Below are 16,854 nucleotides of genomic sequence, written 5' to 3' on the forward strand. Positions count from 1 at the left end.
TCCCCATATGACTCTCAGACCTCCCCACATGCCACCACAGATCCCCACATGCCCCTAAAATGCCCATCTGATACCTCCAACAGTATCAGATATCCCCACATGCCCCTTAAATGCATGTTTTAATGCCTCCATGATCTTTCAGGTAATATGACTTGTCTATTCACAAAACCCATAGTGAATAAGTAGGCTTACCATATCATCCCTTTAAACTGGGACACTCATGGATTACACAGGTTCTGTGGCTCATTAAAACCAGGTAAATTCCAGGCGTGAAGTCAGCCAGTCACAGAACCTTTGTAATTAATTCATGAGTGTCCCGTTTTAAAGTGATAGTATGGTTAGCCTATGAATAATGCTTTAGGTAATAGGCATATTTATCAAAGGATAAATGCCCGGCCATTACACATTATGCCACACAGCAATGCCTGGCCTTTACACAATATGCCACACATTAATGCCCTTTACAAATTATGCCACATATTAATGCCCGGCCTTTACACATTTTGCCACACAGCCATGCCCGGCCTTTACACATTATGCCGCACATTATGCGATGCAGTATCACCCTTTACAAATGATGCCGCACATTAATGCCCTTTAGTCCTCTCCTATGCATTGCCCCCCAGTAGTAGTCCCCCTATGCATCCTCCCAGTAGTCCCCCTATGAATTGCCCCCAGTAATAGTCCCCCCCTATACATTTCCCCCAGTAATAGTCCCTCCCTATACATTGCCCCCAGTAAGTCTCCCCTATGCATTGCCCCCAGTAATAGTCCCCCCCATGCATTGCCCCCAGTAATAATCCCCCCTATGCAGTGCCCCAGTTTTCGACCCCCTATGCATTGCCCCCAGTATTTGACCCCTATGCATTGCCCCCAGTAGTGGCCCACCTATTTGCCCCTTAGTGACCTGGCCTAATTCCCAGGTCTCTCACATCTATTTGTGGGGCAGATACCTTCAATTGGGCCTAATGCCCCCTATGTAGCCCGAGCTTTGTGCCCGCCTATATACCCACAGGCATATTGCCTGAATTTAACTTGCGCCCGTAGCCAAGCTTCTCCCACCGCCACTTTACCGCTGACGCTGGTGGAAGGGACCAGGCGGTCCCTTCACCAAGTACCCGCCGCGGCTACTTACCCGGCGCTGAGAACAAACACACTGTCCCAGCGCTGGGCACAGATGTTCCCAGCTGCCCCTGCAGCTGTGCCGATGCTGGGATCAGACACTTGATCCCAGCACGGCTTTCCACAGCAGCAGCAGCCAATGAGAGTCTATCTGACTCTCATTGGCTGCTATAACAGACAGCGTTGTGTCTTTCTCTGCAGGGGGGACACGCTGTGCTGCAGCCAGCTGTCAGGTATTGGCCAAAGCACAGTGCGTCCCCGGGGACCCGACTACTTTTCAAAAGTGAGTCCCCAGTGCTCAAACCCGGGTATAGCGCGTATTTGCGAACACTGTCTCTCCAACTTGTGATGTCACAGAAGTAGGTGGACAGTGTATGCCTAGTTGTGCATGTTTTAAAATAAATAAACAAATTAAAAAAAATTATGTTTATTTATTTAATACCATTTGGCCTGGGCCTGTTTGGAGGCATGATTGTTGAGAGAGGGGGATTGTTGAGAGAGAAGCCATGCTGCAAGGACCCCCCTATGGCTCCATCAGTCCAGGCTGGCAAAGACCAGTGCTGGTTACCCCAAAATCAGGGGGGACCACATGTCAGTTTTACCCCTGATTGTGGGGTAATCAGAACTGGGCTGCAAGCTCCATTGCTGGTTCAAAAGTGGGGAAAATCCCTGTTTTTTTCAATAACTTATTTATTTGTATTCACCTATTACCTTGTACCCACTGTCTTTGGCTACAGAGAAGAGCCCTGGTGCTACTTGTACCAACTGGCATGGGGCTGGTTGGAGGCATGGTGATGGGACCCCCATGCTGTGAGTACCCTGTCCAATGGCTCCAACAGCCCAGGCTGGCAACCCCAGTGGTTACCCTAAAATCAGTGGGGACCCCGCTTCGTGTTTCCCAGAATTTGGAGTAACCAGCCCTTGGTTGTATGCACCAGTTATGGTTAGAAATTAGGAGGGAACCTCACACATTTTTCTTTATTTTTTACATCCATAAGTAGGCAAACACTGTCCACCAACTCCTGGCAGGCTGATAATTCAGTTGATAGAAAAGTGTCCAACTTTCCCCTTGCCATGAACGATAGTTGTCCAACTAGTTGGGACACATCAAATGGGTGTAGATTAACAGATAGACAGTCTAGATAGACACCAGTGGTTAGACAGTCAATAGATTGACTGGTACAAAAGGTCAAATGGGACAAAAGGTCGACACACTAAAGGTCAACATGTAAGAAGGTCGTCAAGGTCAAAAGGTCGACATGAAAATGGTCGCCACCAAAATGGTTGACACGATTCTTTTTGGGTTTTTTAGCCCTAATCCTCCCTCCTGGTGCCTAACCCTAACTGTCCTTTCTAGTGCCTAACCCTCTAGTAAGTGCATAACCCAGACCATCCCTCCTGGTGTCTAACCCTAACTGCCAGGGTAAGTGCCTAACCCTCCAGTAAGTACCTAACCCTGAAAAAACCCCAACATGTGTCGACCATTCTCATATCGACCTTTAGTCCCAGTCGCCCTATTGACTGTCTAACATCTGGTGTTTATCTAGACATTGTCGACCTTTTTACTGTCTATCTGTAGTCCGGAAGGAAAGCAGACGGTCTAAATCCTGACCGTCGGCATCCCGACTACCTAATGCTGGCAAGGGTCTAATGACAGGCATCGAAATCCCGAACGCCTGTCATTTTACCTACGCCGGGAGCCCGACGCCCGACGCCCGGCATCCTGATCAAAGGTAAGCGAGCCGCGGAGAGCCGCGCGGGGGGAAGAGGGTTAGGAGCTCCCGGGAAAGACTTATGGTTAGACAGCCCCCCCGGGAAGGTTAGGCTAGGGGAAGAGGTGGTTAGGCATCCCCGGGGGGAGGTTAGGGTTAGGCACCCCCACGGGAGACTTAGGTTTAGGCAGCAGGGAAGGGGGGGTTAGGGTTAGGCACTTGTGGGGGGAGGTTAGGCACCAGTAAGGGGGGGTTAGGGTTAGGGGGGTGGTTAGGTTAGTTTGTACTCACCTTAGCTGCTGTCGGGATCTTCACCTCTGCCGGGCTTCTGCTGTCGGGATTTGCTGTGCGGCCGGTGGTAAATCATACCGATCCCGTCCGGAACCCAAATGAAACATGTTTGATTTCTTGTACAAGTTAGACAGGGCACTTTTAGATGTGGCAGCATGTGGGAGCAAATGGCAGATCATTGTTTGCTCCCACACGCTAGCTAATTATCTTTTCAACCAGCGGGATGGTTGGAACAAAATTATTCTAGTGCATGACCAGCTAGTCTTTTGAAAGGGAAATATACTGTCTATCCCTTTAAAATAGATTGTCCTTGCTGTATCTGATTCCTTTCCTAATCCATCAAATCTTTAATCACCTTGTTTACTATAATAATATAAATATTCTTAGACACACAGCAAAAAAACTTTGCACCTGGACAAGCCATGTTGCAATGCAAGGTTTTTTTTGTACATGTAGAGTACATACTGGCTGCTTTTGCATGGAGCCCACAAATGCTGAACAGCTTTATTTTTACACTGTAATTTAGATTTGAGTTTGGTCCTCTCTCTGCACATTTTAAATCTGCCCCATCTGCTGTGCGGGATGTAGTTATGAGACTAACTCCAATCCCGACATCAGAAACCCGGCGTGGGATTTAAGATAGGCTTCTAAATACCGATGCCTATCATAATCCCGACGCCAGGACACCATCCAAAAGAAACTAAATCCGGGGCTCCCTTAGCGTTAACCGCGAGGGGGGGGGGGTTGGGATTAGGGCATCTAGCGGGGTTAGATTAGGGCTAGGCACCCCTAGGGGGGAGGTTTAGGGTCAGACATCCCCCCCGGGAGGGTTAGGTTTAGGGAGCGGTAAGAGGGGATTAGAGTTAGGCACTAGGGGGGGACAGGGGAGGGTTAGGGTACTTACCTGCCCCAGTCGGGATCTTCATCCTGTCGGGCATCCACCGCCAGTATTTCAATACCATTCCCTGCTCCAGCATGGTTTTTCTAAGATGCAAAGTTATTTTTTTTTTCCAAATCAGAATAAACTCCTCTTTGTTTATACTGTTTTATCTCCAAAAATGAATCTTGTAATTTTTGATTTAGAAGGTATATTCTGTATACCTACAGTTTTATTAATGTTTAATTAATGCATCTACTATTTCAGAGTTAAATGTTGTGATTCTTTAATTTCCCCTTTCTCAGATAAGCCTTATTAACCATATCCACCTCTACAATATCAAAATGTATTCCTATCTATGATTTTGTCCTTTTAACTCATTAAGTTGTCTAAAGTCCCCATTGGTTTGTTAAAGTCAGAATGACATTTTGTCCACTAAAGAAACAATTTTCATGTATGCGACAAGTATGAATTTATTCAAATACTAGAACTTTTTAGAAACATGTATCCAAAGCTTTGTTGTTACAAGGCCATACAGCTATCCAAGGGTTCAAGATTTAACAGGTTATTTTATCATTCTGAAAACTCTTAGAATTGATTTGGAGGTTGCACGTAACAATTCTTCTGAAGCTGGTCACACATCTAAAGAGGCCTATCCATTACACGACTTTGTGAACAATCCGACCAAAACCAGGTTTTGGTTGCATTGTTCACAAAGTCGTGTAATGGATAGCCGACAAGGACCAGCGATGAGCGTGCATGCTGGGTCCTTGCCGTCCCCAACTATCTACTGAACTTGCCCGTCAACCTGACGACGCTTGTCAGGTTCGGCATGTTCAGAGATAGGAGGTCGGGCTCCTGCACTGAATGACGTTCAGTGAACGCCGTTCAATGCGGGCACCGCACCTCGGCGACCTGAAGGTCTGAACGCTAGATGTTCAGTCTTTCAGGTCGCCTAGTGTTTAGGCCCCTTAACTTTCATCCATCTTACCAACTTTTCAACTTGCCTGACCAACTAAAGTAGTCCAAACATTTAAATAACTTTTTCATCAGACCAGCCAACTTCTCTCCAATTCACTGAACAATTCTCACACCACAGAAATAGACTGACAATATTTTTTCACATATGCCATCATGATCAGACCCCCTCCTCCATGTTGGAAATGATGGGTGTGCAGGTGTTGATACTGCAGAGTTATGTAGGCACACACAAGCTGATGACTCAAACTATGAACAGCACAGTTACTTAACCAGTGGTGTTGTTTTATTGATAGCAGGTACAACCGAACTCACTGTTACACTGGTAATGAAGGGGTGCTTGAGAGGAGCGGGGTTCTAAACAGCTCACCAGCTGCTGAGTGTATGCTGCAAACGAGTAGCGGTGCAGGAATGCCAGAACAACTTTATAGCAGGTAATTAACCTGGTCTCTCGTAGGAGCCAAGTAAGAGACTTCTGTCTCCCACCATGTCACTCTACACAGTATAAAACAAGAAGGCCACAGTAGTCTTCACTCTAGGTCCGGCGCCGAACCTATAGAAAGGGCACATCTGCATGCGCCAAAGGTGCAGCCAAGGAAAAGGAGACGTGTCTTTAAGACGCGTCCCCTTTTCGTTATTCTTGAGGGTGTGCCCGGCACTTACAGACATGCCCGGCTGCCCCCAAGCTCTGCTGTCAGTGTGAATGGATGCTGGGCGCATGCACCCGGCATCCATTCATCAGCAGTGACCGCTACACTGCAGTTTTCTCCACCCACGGAGGGCAGGGTGCTTTTTGCCCTTTAGAAATAGGGCAGGGCGCGGCTCCCTGCTAAAACAGCCTGGCGGGTACGCTACCCAGCAAATGCTCAGAAGTTGTCACGGTGGCCAACTTGGGACAGGGCATGAAGCCTCCCTGGAGAACAGGAAGACTGGAGCCTGTGCAATTGCTCACTCCTCTTTCAACACTCCAAAGTAGCTTGTCACACATGCAGCCACCTCCCCCTCCATGTACAGCATAGGAATCGGTGATGCAGTGTGTGGTCAGGACAGATTAAGACGAAAGTCTGTATCCCCTTTCTCCAAGGCTCAATTAAAGTAAAATATTTAATCTATGGGCCTGATTCAGACCCGGTCGCAAGCGCTGAGCGCTCGCAACTGGGTCGATGGTGGCCCAGAGCGCATGCGCACGACAAAGCCGGCTCCGTCGTGCGCATGTGCGAGACCTGGATAGCGACGGGCAATCCGTCGCGCCAGGTCTCACACCAAAGGGGGCGTGCTGTCGATGTTGAGTGACAGCACCCCCCCTATGGTGGGCGGGCCGGGGGGTGGCTGCCCAGACAGAGGGTTTCCCATGAGAACCACTACTACCTGGGGGCGGCCCCACTGACATCACAAGTGATGTCAGTGGGAGAGCTTTCGGCTCTGTTTGAGCCCAAAGCTCTCTGGGGCTTGCGGCCACGAGACCCTACCACAAGGGTCTCGTCGCAAGCCCGATGGTCGCGATGGTCTTGACCATCGCGAACATCATCCTGGCCGCTCGCATTAGCTGTGGGTGGCAACCCACAGCAATGCGAGCGGCCAGGAGGCCGCTTCATTAAAAAAAAAAAAAAAAGACGCCCTGATTCAGTGCGAGCGCTCTGTCAGAGCGTCCGGCTCTGAATCAGGGCCTATGTGCTTCCTTGCAGCCCTTTCAATTCCCTATATATGGTGACAATAAGAGTGTCATAATGCTATGATACATGACCCTGATACTTTTTACAAAAAAACACACTAAAATCCCTATCTTCTCAAAAAACTAACATGAGATATTCCTCATCCTGAAATATATAGATATGAGTAGTCGCAGAGAAGTTATGTGATAAAGAACACGGCTGAGTGCTTCCATACAATACACGGAACTCTGATGTATGTCCATAGTGACAAATATTATTACCTGTGATAAGCAGTGATAAGGATGTCTGTCACATTTGTCTATACAGAAAATCACACTACTCATGTATTTTATCAAGATCACAGATTACATGTTAACAATGTAAAATACCAATCTGATTTTACAATATGACAGATCGCTAATGACACTACAGATCCAACTGAAAAGCAGACTCAGATCATTAAAGACAATTAAAATAAAATAAAAAAAAATCAAGAGTTTACAGCATTCTGCAGATATTCTCAAATCCCTGGAATTGCAAAGAGTTTCCCTGTTTCCCTTTTCATTTTTGCACTTTGCCTCTTGGTTATATAAGAACTGCTTTCTTGCCATCTTCACACATCTCATAGAGAGTCAGTCACAGGTAGGAGAGTCCATTGGCCGCAGAGAAGAAGTATGGGCAGCAGCAAGGAGAGATTCGGGAAACTGGCTGGGGAGAGCAGGTCACAGATGCATTGGGGCAGTGGAGCAGATCTGGCTGGCTGGGGAGAGCAGGTCACAGATGCATTGGGGCAGTGGAGCAGATCTGGCTGGCTGGGGAGAGCAGGTCACAGATGCATTGGGGCAGTGGAGCAGATCTGGCTGGCTGGGGAGAGCAGGTTACAGATGCAATGGGGCAGTGGAGCAGATCTGGCTGGCTGGGGAGAGCAGATTACAGATGCAATGGGGCAGTGGAGCAGATCTGGCTGGCTGGGGAGAGCAGGTTACAGATGCAATGGGGCAGTGGAGCAGATCTGGCTGGCTGGGGAGAGCAGATTACAGATGCAATGGGGCAGTGGAGCAGATCTGGCTGGCTGGGGAGAGCAGGTTACAGATGCAATGGGGCAGATCTGGTGGTGGATAACGTTGGAGCGGAGAAAGACATCAATTCAGCATCACAGGTGGACCCAGGGCCAGTGCTAGGGTGTCCGGTACCCCTCTGCAAACTATAAATTTGCGGCATCCCTCCCATTTATTACACAGGGACAGCGTGCGTCGAAAGAAAAAAACAAAACAAAAAGAGTGGTCTCATAGGGAAGGGACGTGGTCACACAATAGTACCCCAATTCAAATTACGCCACACAGTAGCGCAATCTTATTCACATTACACCACAATAGTGCCTGATACACATTACACCACATGTGCCTTATTCACATTACATCATACAGTAGTGTCCCTTATACACATAGTGCCACACAGTAGTAGCCCTTATACAAAATGCCTACAGTAGTAGTGCCCCTTACACATCATGCCCACAGTCATAGTGCCCCTTACAAATAATGCCCACAGTAATTGTGCCCCTTATACACATAATGACCATAACAGTAGTGCCCCCTACACATAATGCCCACAGCAGTAGTGCCCCTTACACACATAATGACCACAGTAGTAATGCTCCTTACACATTATGCCTCACAGACACAAAGCACTGTACTGACCTGAAGCCCCGCTCCTGCATCTGCCGCCGTCTGACAACTCCTCGTGCTCGACACTATGGGAGAGACGTCATGACGTCTCTCCCTACACACACTGCAGGAGCCGGAAGGCGGAGCTCAGGAGTGAGCTCCAGCCTTTGGCTGCAAAGAAGGAGCCGTCGGGCGCCCTCTGGTAACAAGATCTCGGTAGCCGCCCCGGAAAATGGAGAAGGCTGCGGTAGCGCCTTTCCCTAACCCGGCGCCTCCCCCTGCTTGGAGGGATATATGTGCTTGCCATATCATCCCTCCAGTTCAGGGCATATGTGGCTGATCAAAACCAGGTGAAATAGAGATTTGAAGTCAGCCAGCCACAGAATCTGTGTATTTCATATGTGTCCTGAAGTAAAGGGATAATATGGCAAGTCTATAATGAGAGAGAGAGAGAGAAAGACTAAAGGGTAAATTTACTAACAACCGCGTCTGTTTGAGTTAGCATCCTCATGAGAGTTTCCGCTGATTTTCAAACAAGAAGATTTACTAAAGGCAAACAAGGGTGTAAAAACACAAATCTATCTGCAAAACATTGCTGAATACACAAATAGAAGTCAATACACTATCGAACCAACTAGCAAGTACCTTTCATAGACAGGAATACAGGATTTACCAAGAATCGTATCTGCAAACACAATCGTAAATGGAGCAAACTCGGGACCAAATAGAAGTTTAAAACAGACCCCTTCTTGAGCAACATGTTGTGCATAATCACTGCACAGAACAGTGAAATCTGGTCAGGCTTCTGTGTTCTACAGGGTACCTTAGCCATGATTGACTAAGAGTCCGGCTGCTCTTAGCCAATCAACGGCTGTTGTCATAGTAACCTTCCACTGATTGGCTAAGAGCAGCTAAGGGGCAGGAAATCTTGTGGGCTTCCTGTCATTCGGGTAGCGCTAAAGTAAAGTGGTCTGTGGGCTCCGGTAAGTCTTTTTTATTTTCTGAATGGAATTCTACTGGAGAAGAGGACCGACCAGTGCCAGGGAGTAGGTAAGTATGCAGTGTGAGTGCGGTTATATGTGTGTGTGTGGCCCATTTAGTAACTATCGCATTTGCAATCCGATCTGGGCGCCATATTAGCGCTCATGATTACATTGCTGGATGCGATCATACCACCCGGATGTATGAAGTTCCACCTGCAGAGACAGCGGTCACTTCACTCCTGTGCTTGGATTCTGCTCATGTGCTTCTGCGCATGTGCGGCCCGCAGACCACGCATGCACTGCGGCCATCGCCAAGGGAGGGTTCCTATGGAACCCTCTCCCGGACAGATTTGTGATGTGTAGCCCATAGGTTACAGCGGCTTGCTCCATCTTCAGATGGTTATGCTGCACGCATCAATGTCCAGAATGTTTCGCATTCCGGAACGTAATAAATCTGTCAGCATTGCATCCCCAATAGAAACTAATGGGGGTTGCATTGCCGACGGAAATGGAGGGACAGCAACAAATATCGGAGAATACTTAAAATTTGCGGCTATCCCCCGAAAACGGGTGTTTTCGGGGAATACAGCACAAATATTGAATGATAAATGGGCCCCTTTACATTTTATGACCATCTGACTTCTACTGCATCCGGCCACTGTCCTCCTGACCATCATGGCTCCGTATCCGCCGATCCATCCCAACTCTCCTCCCCTCATTTGGCACCGTCCAGTGTCTCATATATATATATATATATATATATATATATATATATATAAAAAGACATAATATATATATATATATATATATATATATATACACACACACACACACATCTATGTATATACATATACAAATATATATATATATGTGTGTGTGTGTGTGTGTTCAATATATTTATTATTCAAAACATGCAGAAGTAGGCAGGCAGTCTCCGCCTACTTCTGTGACATCACAAGTTGGACAGAAGTTGGCTGAAAAGTTGGTTAGATGTGTGGGGAAGCATTTTAGTTGGACAGACAAGTTGGACGGTTGGTCAGTTGCTTGGTTGGAGGAAAGTTGATCTGATGTGTGGCCAGCTTTACAGTATCTGTGCAGTGTTTCTGCTAAACACACAGCTCACAGACAGGTCTGTACATTTCAGTACAAATACAACTGAACTTACACACAATCAAACATGATTCCATACACCATTGGCAAATAAGATTCTTGGTAAATTTGTGAGTTTGCTTGAAAAAAAAAAAAAAAAAATCACTCGTGATGCACAATGTGTTTAAAACTTGTTCAGACATGATTCTTAGTAAATGTAACTCCAAGGAGGCGAGTCAATTGTGGTGCACGCCCCCTGCTGGGCGTCTATGCAAATAGGCGCCCGACAAAGCAATTCAACAGAGTTCAGGCACCCATTAGCATTTACCACACCCACAAGCACTGGGTTTAGCTGCGCACAGCGGCTAAACCCATCTAAAGAGGTTAGGGTGCCCAAACCACCGTCGGGGCGCCCAAAAAACTTGCCTTTAGACACATTTATTCTTGCACCTCAGCAGACTGCGAGAAGGAATGCATCCCCCCACAGCTTTAGGTGCCCAAACGGAGCAACAATTGAATTGCTCCATCGGGCGCCTATTAGCATAGACGCCCAGCAGGGGACACACGTCACAATTTAATCGCCCCCCAAGTCTCCATTTGCTTAGAAAGTATGAACCTAAGGTCAAGGCGTAGCATCTCCAAGGGAACCATAGATAAGATCTATAACTAGAATGATAGGAGTTGGCCAGCCACTAAATACACACATTTTCCGGTGTGGCTTTTTGTCTCACTGTATTAATTACAGGGGATTTGTTTAATTAGGACAGAATTACTAATGGACGTGATCACTTATCTGTTCAGACAGGGAACGTCACACCTGGCAATCGTTCTGCTCTTCATAGTGACAATATTTTACTTTTTGCTTTAATAATACCTCCCAACTTTTGTTTGTCTGAAGTCACGGTTAGGTCTGTACTATACAGCGCTGATGGACCTGTGAGGTCACGCCCACGTGACCCAGCCTGAAAGGGGGAGGGGCGGGGATGCTAACGGGGGACCAAAAGGCTACGCTCGCCACGCTTTGGGCACGGTGGCTCGCCACAAATATTTATTCCCCCTCTATGCCCACGTGGATGGTAACACAGGAGCGGTCCAGCCTCCTGCAGCGGTCACGTGGTGGATACGTCACAGAGGTCCTTTAGCCACATAGGAAATAGCAGCAACCCTGAAGTCACACTTATTTCCAAACTCATTTCTGCTGAGCTTTAAAATTCAGTTACCAGATTAAAGGTTACTGCAATTGGGAAATGTTATTTTAAAAAGTAGAAAGATTATTAACCCATTACAAAATGAAGTTAGAACGGTGGCAGGTATGAGGGTGCTGTGCCGTTATTGTCTCCTACTGATGTGATTCATGCAGTGCACCCTGCACAACAGCGGTGCATATGACATGAGTCGTTGTCCAGCAACCTACACAGGCGATTACTAGTATGAGCTGTAACCCGCACTATGCCCATACACACACGCGACATGACCAAATAAATAAATTAACAAAAATATATATAAAATAAAAGAAATTGAAAGCTCCTGGAACGTCACCTACGGCCGGCGTAGTCACGCACCACGTCATCAGGCTGTGACGGTTGCTAAGCTTCGTGCACCAATCCGAGGCAGCTCTCTGATCCTAGCTACTGGCCGTGCCGCCATCCCGCCAAACTTTATTGAAAAATAAAAACAACAGTAACAATAACAATGTAGAACGTGAGCGAGAGCGAGAAGAACACCGGCGTTCGTGGGAACTGACGTCAGACGAACGGACAGGAAGGCTGTGTGCTGATTGGCCTTGCTGAGTGCGGTAGGTTGCTCGCTGTGGAACTGTGAGTGTGATAATAATCATTGTCTCCGCTCTATACTCTGCTGGTGGTCAGTGCCCTGTGCTGTCATCACTGGCTGCCAGAAGCCTGTAACTCCCCAAAGGAGGTCAGCCTGTAGGGTACAGTAGTGCTCTGTGTTGTCATACACTCTGGCTGTCAGTGGCCTGTACAGTAGCACTCAATAGGATGGCAGTCTTTAGGGTACAGGTGGTTAGTACCCTGTGCTGTCATATGTACTGTCTGTCAGGTACCTGCAGCTCAGCTTTGGAGAGCAGCCAGTAGGGTACAGGTGGTCAGTGCCATAGTCTTCTAGCATACATTCAGCTGCCAGGGGACTGTAGCTCCCCATAGGAGGGCAGTCTTTAGGCTACAGGTGGTCAGTGCCACATTCTGCTATATACTTTGGGTGTCGGGCAGCTCTGCACCAAGCCTGTAGCTCCTCTCAGGAGGGCAGTCTGCAAGGTACAGGCACTGCTTATAACAGGGATCAGGGAACTTTTTACCCCAAAATATATTTAGATACGCTGACGTTACCCCCTTGATTTGAAAGGAAGGAAATCATATAGTAGTGCCCCCATAGTAATGCCCCTGTAGTAGTGCCCCCATATACTGCCCCTGTAGTAGTGCCGCTTGTACAAAAAAAAAACACTTAACCTTAATCCCCGCTCCTGAATCTGCCGCCGTCCTGTCCGCCCGACTGCTCCTCGGAACTATGGGAGACACATCATGACATCTCTCCCATAGTGCACATGGTGAGAGGTGGAAGCTGGAGTTCAGAAGAGAACTCCAGCCTCGCTGGGCGCCCGCTGGTAACATCTCAGCGGGCGTCCGGCATAGAGCCTCCCTGCGGCACAGCTGGGCATGCATATGAAACATTCTATACCATAGAATGATTCATATGCATGCCCGGCTGTCCGTCCATTACCCCCAGGAATTTCATTTTTACTCCATGTGGGGTAATTTACCCCTGTTCCCTGACCACTGGCTTATAAGACTACCCTTAGTGCATCAGAAGAAAAGCAGTATTGATCAATGGTTGTTACACATGGTTATTTTATCCCAGTAGGTTGTCCCTTATGTCTTATGCTTTCATGTTATTAAAGGAGATATTCACACTTTAATAACTTATAGGCTACTTTACTAACAATTGTCCCTATAGTGTTGCATTTCCACTCTGGTTTTGTTTTATTTCGTTTAAATGATTTCTATGCTAGAGGAAATTGGTTAGTCTGACACAAACTGTAGAAGACATGGGTGAGCCTCTAGGTGCAAATACCCAGACTACCAGGGCTTGTTCACATATACGTTCATTAAGAATAGATCAAACTGCATGAGAAATAATGTATTTTTTAAACTGTGCTTTCCATGAGTTATTTTACGAATGCCACCTGAGGTACTGGTAATATGTGTTAATGCTAGTGAGATTTTACATGCAACTACTGTTCATTCTAGCACCCGGTCACAACCTGTGCAGTTCCTCTTTTCTGTCTGGCATGTCACTCTGCTCTAGTGCTTCTAGCACACTTTGGTCTGTATCTGAGCTGTTTGTTGCGTCAGCTCAGTGTGCTAGAAGCACCAGAGCAGAGCGACACCCCAGGCAGGAAAGAGGAACTGCACAGGTTGTGACAGCTGCAGGGTGCTAGAATGAAGACTATGCAACATTAACCTAGTTAGGACTATGGTCCGTATTCAATTAGAGGTGCAAGGCTGCGATAATGCGTGGATTTCGCCAGTTTCCAGAGTATCGCCTTATTCAATTCCAGGACGTTTTCGCCTGGACGAAAATTCCATAGGCAAAAACAGGCAAAAAAGTTTCTCCACCCAAAGGCAGGAGAAATTATGTGCAAAATCTCTATTTTTGGGTAAAAATGTGGGGACTTGGTTCAGTACCTTTTGGGCACCCCCTAATGACTAATTAGGAAAAACATAAAATCACCTAAAAAAGGCATGTCATTTTTGGGGTGAAAATTAGTTTTAAGTAGAGATGTGCACCGACCCTCGTGTTTTGGATCTGGAGCTCCCCTGGTTTTGGATCTGAATCTCGTTTTGGATTTTTTTTCCTTGGTGTTTTGTTTTTCGGTTTTGGATTTGGATTTTTTCTTAAAATATCATAAAAATAGCTAAAATCACATACAATTGGCCTGTTTTTGTTCCTACAGTATTATTAACCTCAATAACATTTATTTCCAGTAATTTCCAATCAATTTTGACCACCTCACAATATATTTTTTTCATCTAGTTAAGGCCAAAAGGTTGCATCCAGCTAGCTGGCTGCCTAAGCTAAGCGACACAGTGGGTGGCACTAACCTGTGACAGTTCAGCTTCCAAGTTCCAACACGGATACAGTGTGTTATACAGTGTGGGTTGGATATACCAAAAGTGCACTTACTGTGACGGCAGTGCGGTGTGCTGGCGGTGTCCTCAATGCGGAAGTGCCGTCAGTGTGGCGGTGTTGGCAGAGTGGGGGCCTTGGCAGTGTCCTGAGAGCATAGTGTCAGAGGAGCGGGGCTGCCAGCGGTATCCTCGTGCAGGAGTGCTGACAGTGTCGGCAGTGCGGGGTCACTGATGGAGTCCTCAATACGTGGCGCAGTAGTGCGGGGGTGCTGGCAGTGTCCTTAGTGCAGGGTGCCGGTGGTGTCGGCAAAGCAGGGGTCCTCATTACAAGTGTGCTGACAGTGTCAGCAGTGCAGGGTGCCGGTGGTATCCTCAGTGTGGGAGTGCCGGCAGTGTAGGGTCGCTGATGGTGTCCTCAGTACGTGGGGCAGCAGTGCAGGGGTGCTGGCAGTGTCCTCAGTGCAGGGTGCCAGCGATGTCCTGATGGTGTCGGCAATGCATGGCTGCTGGTGGTGTCCAGCAGTGTCGGCAGCGGGGGATGCTATCAGTGGGGGTCTGTGGTGTCAGGCAGCGGGGGATGGGCGGCATCTTTCACTTCCTGTGCCCATATTCAATGGGCTTAACGCTGGTTGACTGAGAGCCATGACAGATGGCTCTCTCAGCCAATCAGCGTTAAGCCCGCTCAAAACAAAACCTCGTGATCCGACAGCGGATCGCAAGGTTTTGCCTCGGGAGAAGGATTTGGGGCAGGTAGGGAGATCAGAGCTTGGATCGGAATGCCCCGGAACCCCGAAATTCGGGTGCGTTCGGTTCTCTGAGAACCGAACCCGCTCATCCCTAGTTTTAAGTATTGGGCTGGTATTTTGGGGTGCTGTATGGATGGGACAGGTGTTTCTAGGATTGCAGGGGGCTGCAACAGCTGTTTTTTTTTTTTATAAAGTTTTTTAAAATGCACTTTATTAACTCCAAAATATACTAGTACCCATTTAAATCTACCCCCAATTTAACTACAGCAATTATTTCTCACCAAAGAATTTGCTTTATATCAATTTTCACACTAATGCCATCTGACTCAATTTAGTAACCCCAAAAACTTTTCTTACAGCTATAAATACACTTCTATATTAACTACCAGAGTCACTTATGCTTTTTTGGGGGGTACAGACTGATTTCCCCCAAAAAAGAAGTCCTTTTCACAAGTTTCGCCATTTGCATGTACACGTTTTCGCCTGTTTTGCAATTGAATAGGGCAAAAAGCGGGAGCGCACATTGTGAAAGTACGCGATAACTTAACCTCAAAACAGGCAAATGAGGCGAAAGCATTGCACCGATCGCTGATCTCTGCTTTTCGCCTGTAATTGAATACGGGCCTATGGTGGCAACAACACTAAGGGCTCGATTCAAGTTGATCGCGAAGTAAATAGCGCCGGGAGGGAGCTCCTGGCGCTATTGAATTCTACGTGCAGTTAGGTCGGGGAATGTCGTCCCTCGTGTCTTAAACAGGGTGTTTAGTCGCGAGAACCGGCATTCTCCGACTAAACTTCCCGGCGCGATGCTGTTTTCCCAGCACTAAGGGCAGAAAACAGCATTGCGCCTGTAGTTTTGTCGGATTCTACTCGCACTCCTGGAGGGGTGCGAGAAAAAAATCCTTATCAGCGCGCTATTTACTTTGCGATAAATAGAATCGAGCCCTAGGTGTGAATGAGGCCTGAGTCTGATAACTGGCTATAATGGGAGGATACAGTGGGCCAAATGTAATAGGGCGAGAGTTTAGAAAATGTGAGAGTTTAGCAGTAAACTCTCACATTGGTTGAGTTTTATCTTCAAAATGGGAAAACATCTGAATGAGATTTTAAATCGTGAGAGTTTTTTAAGTCTAAAAAAGCATGCAAGTTCGCTCCGTTACTTCGTTTTTGGGCTCTATTACATTGGCAAAGTTTAAAAAGTGTCAGAAACTCTCACTTTTCTAAACTCTCACCCTATTACATTTGGCCCAGTATGTCTACTGGGCTAAACTGTTACCATCGGCAACCAGAAGAAATAAGAAAAATAAATCATACTTTACTTATTGAACTAAATCAATGTCAGTCCAGCTGTACCCTTCAATATGGATGCATTTGGCCATAGGATGAGACATGTATACATACAGTACTAGGGGTAAGCGGTCTTTATAAGGGAAACTAATTTAAAAATGTAAACTTCATATTAGCCCCGGACCTTTTGAAACTTGATAATGTCTACTGGAATGTCTGCTCTCTGTCTTGCTGATATTTGGTTTTCCAGGAGAAAAAAATTAATAAATTCAAAGTTGACCAGACACAGATATTGATCACGAGTG

General features: G+C 46.9%; 1 protein-coding gene across 1 annotated transcript in view; it reads left to right on the forward strand.

Annotated features, from left to right (window-relative positions):
* Positions 1 to 11,953: 11,953 nt before the first annotated feature.
* Positions 11,954 to 16,854, forward strand: part of GTF2E2 (general transcription factor IIE subunit 2) — a 52,883-nt gene continuing 47,982 nt past the window's right edge. Inside the window, exon 1 of the mRNA XM_088465182.1 lies at positions 11,954 to 12,163. The gene's annotated coding sequence lies outside the window, so the exon portion shown is untranslated. The remainder of the gene's footprint in view (positions 12,164 to 16,854) is intronic.

The sequence above is a fragment of the Taudactylus pleione genome, unplaced genomic scaffold (assembly GCF_031769625.1).
Source record: "Taudactylus pleione unplaced genomic scaffold, aTauple2 ptg001896l, whole genome shotgun sequence".
NCBI classification, from domain to species: Eukaryota; Metazoa; Chordata; class Amphibia; order Anura; family Myobatrachidae; genus Taudactylus; species Taudactylus pleione.